The sequence below is a fragment of the Chlamydotis macqueenii genome, chromosome Z (genome assembly GCF_036417535.1).
Source record: "Chlamydotis macqueenii isolate bChlMac1 chromosome Z, bChlMac1.mat, whole genome shotgun sequence".
In the NCBI taxonomy this organism is placed as follows: domain Eukaryota; kingdom Metazoa; phylum Chordata; class Aves; order Otidiformes; family Otididae; genus Chlamydotis; species Chlamydotis macqueenii.
The window spans coordinates 71,514,152-71,524,507 of NC_141593.1; the positions used below are offsets into that span (position 1 = coordinate 71,514,152).

At 45.6% G+C, this 10,356-nt stretch overlaps 1 pseudogene; it reads left to right on the plus strand.

The window, feature by feature from the left end:
* Window positions 1–8,417: 8,417 nt before the first annotated feature.
* On the plus strand, window positions 8,418–9,491 carry LOC147596396 (uncharacterized; annotated as a pseudogene).
* Window positions 9,492–10,356: the final 865 nt, after the last annotated feature.

Sequence of the window (10,356 nt, forward strand, 5' to 3'; positions counted from 1 at the left end):
CAGGACATAGTTACCTGATAAATGACATGCAAAGTTTATTTGGCACTTCAGCTTTACTAAGGCCTAGCTGTAGTCACAGAAATCCTGAGAAATAGTAGTCAAACCATGTTCATTAAGTTTTGGCTTTTTCTTATAGAGACACTTATAAGCCCACTACTGCCCCTGATAGAGTTTAAGGATTTCCATACTGATGCAAGCCTTCCACTGTGGCACAGGTCTCAACATCTCACAGAGAGATTTTATTCCTGGTGATAATATTACAATGAGATGAACACTGACTTGTTTTCCAGAAATGATTAAAAAATGAGTAGCATTGTTATATTTGGATGCTTACATAGAGAAAAGGTGAAGTATTTCAGCTTGTACATATATGTGTATCTGAATATAGGGAAAAATAATTTCTAATGTAGCTAAAATACTTCAAACATTGTTACTGTGACTGCATTATAACTCCTCTCTACTCACTGGAAAAAAAGGCCACTTGTATGGGGCCCTGCAAGGCAGCAACAGGACTACGAGCGGGGCTGCATGTACACAGGAAGGGCAGTCCGCAACGATTCACGCGCTTGCTGACGTAATGCCTCGTGCTAGGCACAGGTAGGTACATGGGTGTAGGGGGTGGGTGCGTTCACGTGCATAGCGGGTGTCCGGGCTTGCGTAGCGGGCGTACGGGTATATATTGCAATGTGATGCAGCAGTAAATTGAGAGCTGACTCCACGGCATCCGTGTCTGTGTCTCTCTCCCTGGGATGGGATCCCAGTAGGGGGGGTCAGTTCGTTGTCACGCAGCAACACACTTGCTCTCCAAATACCAATGTCGTTTAAAAAAATCAAAACTCTAAAATTCAACATCAGTCTAAATAGTTATTTCGCAGATACATTTTGAAAAGGAAAGGTTAAAAGCAAAAACAGGTGCTAAGGGTTTAGTTTCCTAAAGATTTCTTTTAATATTTCACTTACCTAAGGAGACAGTGACAGGAAGAGAGGCAAACCTGTATACGAAAGACTTCAGGAAAGTAAAGTACTGGTGGCATTTTAGATCTAAAATAAATTCATAATGGTCTAATTTTTTTTCTCATACCTGAAGTTTACTCATAAAAACTTTTTTCCTTCTTTTCCGCAACTCAGAGACTTGCAGTTATATAAAAAGTACTCTGCAGTATATTAGTGTCGTAGTTCAGCCCCCATCAGGACAAGACTATGCAGTCTCTCTCTCGCTCCCCCCACCCTCCGAGAGAATAGGGGGAGATGATATAAGAAAAATGGCTTGAGGTTTGAGATAAGGATGGGGAGAAATCCTTGAAGTTACCGTCACGGGCAAAACAGACTCGACTTGGGGAAAAATACTCACCTATTTCTAAAACTAGCAGAAGAATGAGACAGGAACAAGATAACCTCCCCCCACCCCTCCCTCTTCCCAGGCTTAACATTATCTCTACTACCTTCCCCCCAACCCGAGTGGCACAGGGGGGAAGAGGGAATGGGGGTTGCAGTCAGTTCATCACGCATTGTTTCATGCCGCTGCTTCATCGTCAGGGGAAAAACTCCTCGCATTCCTCCCCTGCTCCAGCGTGGGGTCCCTCCCACAGGCCACAGTCCTTCGTGAAACTGCTCTGGCGTGGGTCATCTCTTCCATGAGGTGCATTCCCTCCAGAACGGCTGCCCCAGCACAGGCTTTCCATGGGCCACAGCCTCCTTCAGGCCTCCACCTGCTCCGGCGTGGGGTCCTCCACGGGCTGCAGGTGAATCTCTGCCCCTCTGTGGACCTCCATGGGCTGCAGAGGGACAACCTGCTCCACCATGGTTATCACCGCAGGCTGCAGGGGAATCTTGGCCAGGAGCCGCATTACTCCTCCCCCTCCTTCTTCACTGACCTTGGCATCTGCAGCCGTTCCTCACAACAGGCTGGCAGATGCCTCTCAGGATCCTTTTTACATCTTATTCACTTCTCATCTCCTCTCCACTTCTTGCAGCCGAGCTGGGCCAAGTTGGGCCAAGTTGGCTGCCCGGCAGTAGGCCAGAAGGAGAGGCCTACAAGGCTTGCGCATCCCCCTCTCTGCCCCCGCTCAGCTGCTTCACATCTTTTCTCTTTTTTTTCCCCCCGTTTTCCCCTTCTTAAATACATTATCGCAGAGGCGTTATCACAGAACATTCTGCTACCAACTGGCTCGGCCTTGGCCAGCAGCGGGTCCGCCCTAGGCCTGTCCGAGTCCACTGAACAAAGGGGAGCGACTTCTAGCAGTTTCCTACAGAAGCTACCACCTTAGGCCCCCCCCACTAAACAAAACCAGAACAATTAGTAATAATGTACTTCTTGATTGCTCATTCTTTTCTAAATAATGCTTTTGATGTAGGATCTAATGAAATCTTTTGGGCATAACATTATGAGATTTAGGATTATACAAACAGAAGCATGTCTTACAGCTGTGTTATGTTTTCCTGTTTATTTTATTCTTTGATAAAAGTTACATTTAATGGAACCTTGAACAAATTGTTTAAAATGTGAGTAGCTAGCTCTATTGATTTCGGCAGGATTACTCAAGTGCTTCAGACTAAGTGTGTCACTGTGCATTTCTTGAGAACAAAGCACATGTTGCAGGTGGTTATTCTTTTACAGTAGTGATCTTCATACTCTCACTCACTCAGATAGGTTCAAATATCTTCAGGTACATCTACCCTGGAAGAAGTTATGCTTGTCTACAGCTGTAGTTTTTTTGCTAAGCTGCAGATGTACCATCTCCTTTGGTTACAGCTGTGCTAGTTTAAAGAAGTTATTCCTGGTAACTGTGGAGCAAACCACCTGAGAGCTCCCTGCTTCTGCCACTCAGATGAGCTTGCCCTGGTCTTTTAAATTCAGAGTGATCTAACTCACCTAGGTTAGGCTGAAAAAGTGAGCACAGCAAAACAAAAACCTTGCCTACATCTATTGATGGGTAGAGGTAAGTGACTGCTCACACCAACAAAGGGGCTGGCACTTCTCAAAGAAGAATCCCAGAAAAGGCTCCCAGAGGGGAACCAACCAAGGTGAGGAGATCAGAAATGAGCCTTGAAGAGTAATTTCTCTGATAGGCACAGCCGCAGCCCTACAGAGGATGCATATCATCACATTCTGATCAAATCCAGAGCTACAGCCTCTGGGAACTGAACACCAATATAAATGCTTATTGTGCTGCAAATTCCAGCTGTCTGCAATGCCTTCCTCCAAGCTGGGGTGGGTTAATTGGCTTTGCACTGACTTAATGGCTAAACATCAGCAGACACGTTGTCCTAGTAGGGGTCAGGCTGATTTACAGCATCAAATAGTGGGAAGAGGCAGAGAGAATTCCCCTGTTGTTGTCAAGATGACTTTTTCCTTCCACAGGCAAGCAGATTGCTCTCACTAATTATTTGAATCTCTAAAACGTGAGATCATAGATTAGTAATGCAAACACTTCCACATCAGTATTAAGGAAAGTGAAAAGCATGTTTTACAGTAAACAGCGGAGTTAAACACAGCCTTGGAAGCAAATATAAGCTAGCTTTTAGCAGCCAAAGTCTTGCCCACTGGATAGCTGTTTGTTTTCCTATGAAAAATTCATAGGAAACTGTCTTTTCAATTGGGAATACTTTGCGCTCATTTACACAAATATCAGTGACTCCACAATATTTAAGACAGTATAAAAAAGTGCTCAGAATGTTCCACATTCCTACTAGGACAGCTGGGGGGGATCATTCCAAAGTTTCTGGTAAAGGAATTTGGCCCGCAAACAGCACAGTTGGCTTACAATGTTCCCAGATAACATCAGGGAAATGAGAAAAGGCTGTGTCCGTGACTCTGACACAGAAGAACAGTTTTTGCTAATTGCGTAATAAAACAATGGAACCCTAGATTACATAATCTGTTGGGATGAAATATTTGTAAATTGGAATGAGAATAGGGTGATACTTGTGAAGTTGAGTAGCTTACCCATTGAGGATTTTAAGAGTCCGTGTGTTGGATAATTGGAGCTTTAATGGTATTGCTAATACAAAAGTGATGTAAATGAACTGTCATTCAAACAGTGGTGTTACTGTCAAGTGCACTGGGGAATACTTAGCCAAATGCACACTACCAGTTGGGGTATTTTTGGCACTTTTTCTAAGGCATTACCGTAGACATCTGTTAGTAATCTTGTTCTCCTAGAGCAAACAAGACTCAAAGCCTGAAAAGGAGACAGTACCACTAGCAAGGATTTATGTTTAACATTTTTTGTTGTATTTGAGTAAATACAAATGGTAAGGTGGCCTTTGGACAGGCCAAAGTTAGTCCTGACAGCAGTAATAAAGTGCTACTGAGCCTAACCTACTCTTAAAATGAAATTCCCTGGTATCCAAATATTAAATATATTTCCTGGCCTTTAACAGAGCTCATTAAAAAGATCCAAAGTTTTTACATTCTACCTGTAGTCCAAATGAAATTCCCTTGGAAAAAAAAAAAGCAGTAAAATATCATTTCCAAAAGAGTGCTCATTTCAAGATTAAGATCTCACCATTCCAGGCTAATTATTTTGGCATATTCATTGAACAAGCATTGGCCAATCATTTATGCTTCTGCACCTAATATAAAAAATGGTAAACTAATTTTGAAAAAGAAAGCACATGTCTCTGTTTCTGGTACTCATCTTAATGTTCTTTAAAGAGGCACAAATCATAAAAGATATGAAATAGCCATCCTTTCACTTCCACTTGTCATTCCAAATATACATCAAACTAGATATCTAGGAAGTGGTCCAACCCACTCAAAAGCAAAGTACATGGATTAGCCTCGCTACTTATTTCTGAATACATACAACATAATTTGATGTACAGTGATAGACAGTGCAATATTCTATTGCCAAAACGACATGAAAGAACCTGAGCATGTGAAACAAAATAGTTTTAGGGTTGTTTTTCTCTCTCTTTCTAGTTTTGAACTTGAAACTTTCAAGCACAGAAATTCAAGAGACCAGGTAAATGGGCATTCTAAAAAAAAAAAAAAAAAATTGTCTACCTTAGCAGGTAGTTCACTTAGTTTCTGAAGATTTTTTTTTCTTTTTTTTTGCTCTAAAACTAATTTATAAAATAAGCACAAGACTTTTAAGAGTGAGATATGAGCAGTATAGAAGAAAAATTTTGAAGGACCTTTTTCTTAAAAGATCAACGTGCATAATCAAAGAGCTGGAGCATCTCTCCTATGAGGACAGGCTGAGAGAGTTGGGGTTGTTCCACTTGGAGAAGAGAAGGCTCTAAGGAGACCTTGTTGCAGCTTTCCAGTACCTAAAGGGGGCCTACAAGAAAACAGAAGTGGAACATTTTACAAGGGCATGTAGTGATAGGATCAGAGGTTATGGTTTCAAATTGGAAGAAGGAGGAGGACCATGAAAATGGTCAGACAGCGGGAATATCTCTCCTATGAAGAAGAGCTGAGACAGTTGGGGTTGTTCACTCCCAGAAAACAGAAAGCTTGAGGGAGATCTTATAGCGGCCTTTCCATATATAAAGGGGGCTTATAAGAAAGATGAAGAGAGACTCTTCACCAAGGGCTGTAGTGACAGGACAATGGGCAGTGGTTTTAATCTGAAAGAGGCTAGATTTAGATTGGAGATGTTTTTTATTGGGCAAGTGTTTTACCATGAGGGTGGTGAGACACTGGAAGAGGCTGCCTAGAGATGCTGTGGATACTCTATCCCTGGAAGTGTTCAAGGCCAGCTTGGATGGGGTTTGAGTGATCTGGACTAGTGGAAGATGTCCCTGCCCTTGGAAGGGGAATTGGAATTAGATGATCTTTAAGGTTGCTTCCAACTCAGACCATTCTATGATTCTACTAAATTCTTTAAATATTATATTTTATTTTCTAAATTTTTCTTGCACTTGCCAAAGAGAAAAGAAATAATAATTCAATTATTGCTCTGAGAGGGTTAATAAATGTTCTTATGTAACTGTTATTTTTTTCTGAACAAAGTTAAGGTTGATTTCCATGTGAAAAAGTAGTTGTAAGTGAAAATAAGCATATAAGACACATTGTAAATAAAAGGTTATGACTTGAAATGAATAATTCTTAACCTATATTTTTCAAATTCTTTTAAGCCCAGGAATAAAAGTGTTACAAAATAATCACTTTATAGTACATCAGATACATTAATATCATTTTTTTTTTTAAAAAAAAAGGAAATTTAGCACTAATGGGTTAATTCAGAGAAACATTAAAGAGTGTCCACGACTCTGAATAAGAACAGCCATCCTTCTGAAATGTAAGCACACGTTTAAAGTTCTATAATGAAATAGGAACATTTTGACTCACTAGTATGCTCACCTGAACAATCGTTTCTAAAATGTAATATCTGGTCCAGAAACAAGAGTTAACATCTCCATTTAATCTATGACCCAGTAAGGTAATTAAACTAATACCTGAAATCAAGGTAAAGTTTAAGTACGTTGCTGACTGCAATTTCCATCACGAAAATCTAAAAGGTCAAATCAAACAGGTATATCGTGATCTCTGCACAGTTCAAAGTATTCAAATAGAAGATTAGTCTTATGAAACACTAATATCCATCTCACTGACTTGTCATTATTCATCTGTCAAGGAAGCTGAAAGATTCAATAAGACCGTTGAAAGTAAGTAAATAAATAATGAAATTAATTTGACTGAGAACAGTGAAGCTACCTATGTTCACTCATTAAAATCTGATAACTTCCTTAGAATTCCAGATCTGAATTATGATCAAACCAGTATCTTTTAGGATACACATGAAAAAAAAAAATGTAAGTACCATGAAAATGAAGCTGAAAGAACAAGTAATAAAAGCAATTTGATTATTTCATTATTGTTATTTGAAGATTACAGTCCTGTGTTTCTTATTTGTGGTACTACATACTGTAGTCACTATGAATGAGTCATTTGAATATTTACTGTCCTACTGAGTTCTGTGCTCAAAACTGTGATTTCATATTGAAATTTGAACACAAACGTGAATTTATACAATTGTAGGCACTGTTAGCCTGTAGGCCACTTTTACAGTGTGTCTAGGATGTAGCAAATACTAGACAAATACTTAACTGCATTTGAATGTAGCCATTTTCTATATGTCTTCTATGGTCTCAATGTGCCATATCAGAGGGCAACAAAGCACTTTGTGTAATGTCACATACAATACCAATGACTGAGATGCTCAAGAAAGGGCATTGGGTAAAATGAAATGCAGTCTACAAGACACAGATCTAAAGCATTGCATTGGTGTAGTTTTTGAATATACAGATGGTCTAGATTTCCCCTGTTTGCCTGTAAGGGTGACTTTAGGGATTTCTCCCTGTCCTTATCTCAAACCTCGAGCCTTTTTACTTCTATTATCTCTCCCTATTCTCTCAGAGAGTGGGGGGAGTGAGAGAGAGACTGCGTAGTCTGGTCCTGATGGGGGTTAAACTACACCACCATTCTCCTGCACTACCTGGAGTGTGGCACCATACTGTGGAGGGAGGCTGTACAAACAGAAACCTTTCCATTTTGCAAAGTAAGCAGGTGCTAAACTGATGAGTGCCATGGAACTCTAGAAGATAAAACCAAGAAAAAGTATTTTCTTTTTTTCTCCTGTAAAGGTATTGATATGTATCTGATGGCCATCTTAAACTTGGTTCTTCTCACAGGATTAGGGTAAGATCACAGAATGGCTGTGGGTGGGCTGGACCTTGGGAGGTCTCTGGTCAAACCTCCTGCCCAAAGCAGGGTCAGCCTTGGGTCAGCCCAGGTGGGCCTGAAACGGCCAGGCACAGAGATGGCAAAAACCTCTCTGGGCAACCTGGCCCCCTGCCAGGCTGTCCTCATGGGGGAAAGGTTGCTCCTGGTCTGCAGCCTGAACTCTCGAGCTGTAGCTGATGCTGTGCGCCTGTAATGGCAGATGGCCTGCTGTGACATCAGCGTGCAGTGGGCTGTGACATCACTGAGCAGTGGAAGGTGACCTCGCGTCCCTTGCCGCGTCAATTTGGGCACCGGCAGGGCCTGGCCCAGTGTGTCTGGAGCCTGGACTCCTGCCGAGCGTGTCTGCGAGGCTTCTCTTGGTGCCGGGTGGTGTTCTGGGGGCTGCCGTCAGCAGCACTGGGTGCCTGTCCTGGAGCCATCCCCTGCGTTGTCCCGGCCCTGCCTGATTCTGGCAGCCGGGCACTGTGGGGCACGCTTGCAGCAGAGGAGGTGAGGGGGGAAATGTCTCCTCAGGGCAGCCGTGGGGTGGGCAATGGGGCTCAGGGAGCTGGGAGGGTGCCCTTCTTGAGGGAACTGGGCATTTCTTCCTTCCCTCTGGTGGACAGCAAGTGACTATGGCCTCTCTCTATTTTGCAGCGTGTGACAGACTTTGGCAGCACCAGCACGAGCAGGGAGGAGCAGCTCCTCATCCTCAGCTCTCCCCAGGCCACCGCAGGGCACAAACATGGCCACGGTGACAGAGTGGAGCTGCCCCACGTGCCACAAAGTTCGAGGTGACGTTGCTTATGCGATGCCCTCTTGCCACCAGTTCTGCTTGGGCTGCAACCTGCGCTGGACAAAGGAGAAGCCAGAGTGTCCTCTTTGCAGAAGACCGATAGAGACCATCAACTTTTCTATGCGGGCAGAAGACGACTACCTACAGTGTGTCGTGGCAACCCGCGAAGAGGTGCCAGATGCCAGCAGCCAGGCAGGAAGAGATCCCGACCGCCTGGCCCAAAACAGCCCCCATCACCCTGTAGCGTCCCCTCCATCTTCTGTGCAGGGGATGCTGCTCCCAGCTGAGCCGGGGGCTGCAGGGCCAGAGGCCGTGGGTGGCCTCCTGCCCAAGGTCTGGGCAGAACTCTTCTGAAGACAAAGGCGTCTTCTGGATCCGGTGCTGCCCTGGCTGCACCAGGAGCTGCAGGCCATACATGGGACTCAGTGGTGGCGAGCAAAGAATGCAGAGAGCCTGATCCTGCACGTCCTGTGTGACTGTGGCCCGCATGAGGAGGTGATGGTGCAGAGGCTGCAGGACTGCTTAGCGAAATATGCAGCACCGCTGGTCCACTGGCTCATCGACATCATTGTGCACTCGTGCCATAAGGAGGCCAGGAGGCTGGCACGCCGCTACACTGCCAGAGACTGGGATGACAGCCCTGTGGCCAGCTCCAGCTCCAGCAGCTCCAGTTGCACCAGCTCCCTCGGGGGGACTCCCATCTCCCTCTCCAGCAGCTCTTCCAGCAGCCCTGCAGGCTCCAGCGTGGAGGAGGAAGCCGGCCCATCGGAGGCTGCAGTCCACGGAGGTCCTGGCCGCCCCCCATCTGCACCCGTCCCTGCAGAGCAGGAGCAGCCCCAGGAGGAGCCGGGGGATGCGGCGGCAGCAGGCCCCTCTGCCCAGGGCTGCAGGAGCAGCTCCTCTGCTTCCAGCCAAAGAAGGAACCCTGTGCCTGCGCGGGCCCTGCGCCCTGCAAAGAGGAGGGCCCCCGGCTCCCAGGACTCTCCCCAGCCCTGCAAGAGGCGGCCGCACCGGCGACACTAGCAAGGCTCAACCCTTTATCCAATAAAAAGGAATTCAGTTCCTATTTCCCTGACACACGCTCTGGGTGCTGTGTTCTCCCCCTTCTCCTGCTGCCTCTCCCTGCACCCACAGCGCAGCAGACGCTGAGGGCAGAGCAGGCCCCCAGGAGCAGAAGTTGGCTTTGTGGCAAGTGCCGTGCCCTCAGCCCTGCAGCCAGTCCCTCTCTCTGCCCAGCTACCAGCCCTTCTGCTCTGCTGTGCTTTCCCTCCACTGTCTGATGGCAGCCAGGGCAACCTTGCTCCGGGGAGGGCTTGTCAAGGATCCACAGACAACGGACAGGGGCATCCCAGCCCACGGCAGACGTTGGGGTAACAGGATTTGCAGGTACAGAGTGATTTCTACCAGCCCCAGCCTTTAGCAAGAAAACAAGTCCTTCAGCGTGCACCTTACGCGGGCTGGCGTTTCACTTCTCCTGTGGCTAATGGAGAAAGTGATGAAGGAAGATGAGGGCATCCCAGATCACAAAAAGACTCTCTGCTAGATGCAGCGCTCAGCTTCTGGAAGCTCCTGGCTCCTAGTCCTGGCTGCAGTGATTCATGTCTGACAAGCGCTCCCCAAGAGGGAAGTAAAAGGTTTTCTTGGCATACAGGTGGCAGGAAATACTGAGGGATTTGCAACATGTTGTACAATGTCTCCACGTCGGGACAAAGGCGGAGTGAGAGAAGACGTGTAGGAATAGCAGAGGAGAAGAGATACGGAGAATGGGCTTGGGAAGGTGCAGATGCTGACAAGAGTCAGGTGCTCAGATGTTCCCTCTTTGGATATACCCTGGGTACTCGCACTCTCCTAAAATCCCACCGTTCCAGTAGCAGGAGGGCTTTGGTAG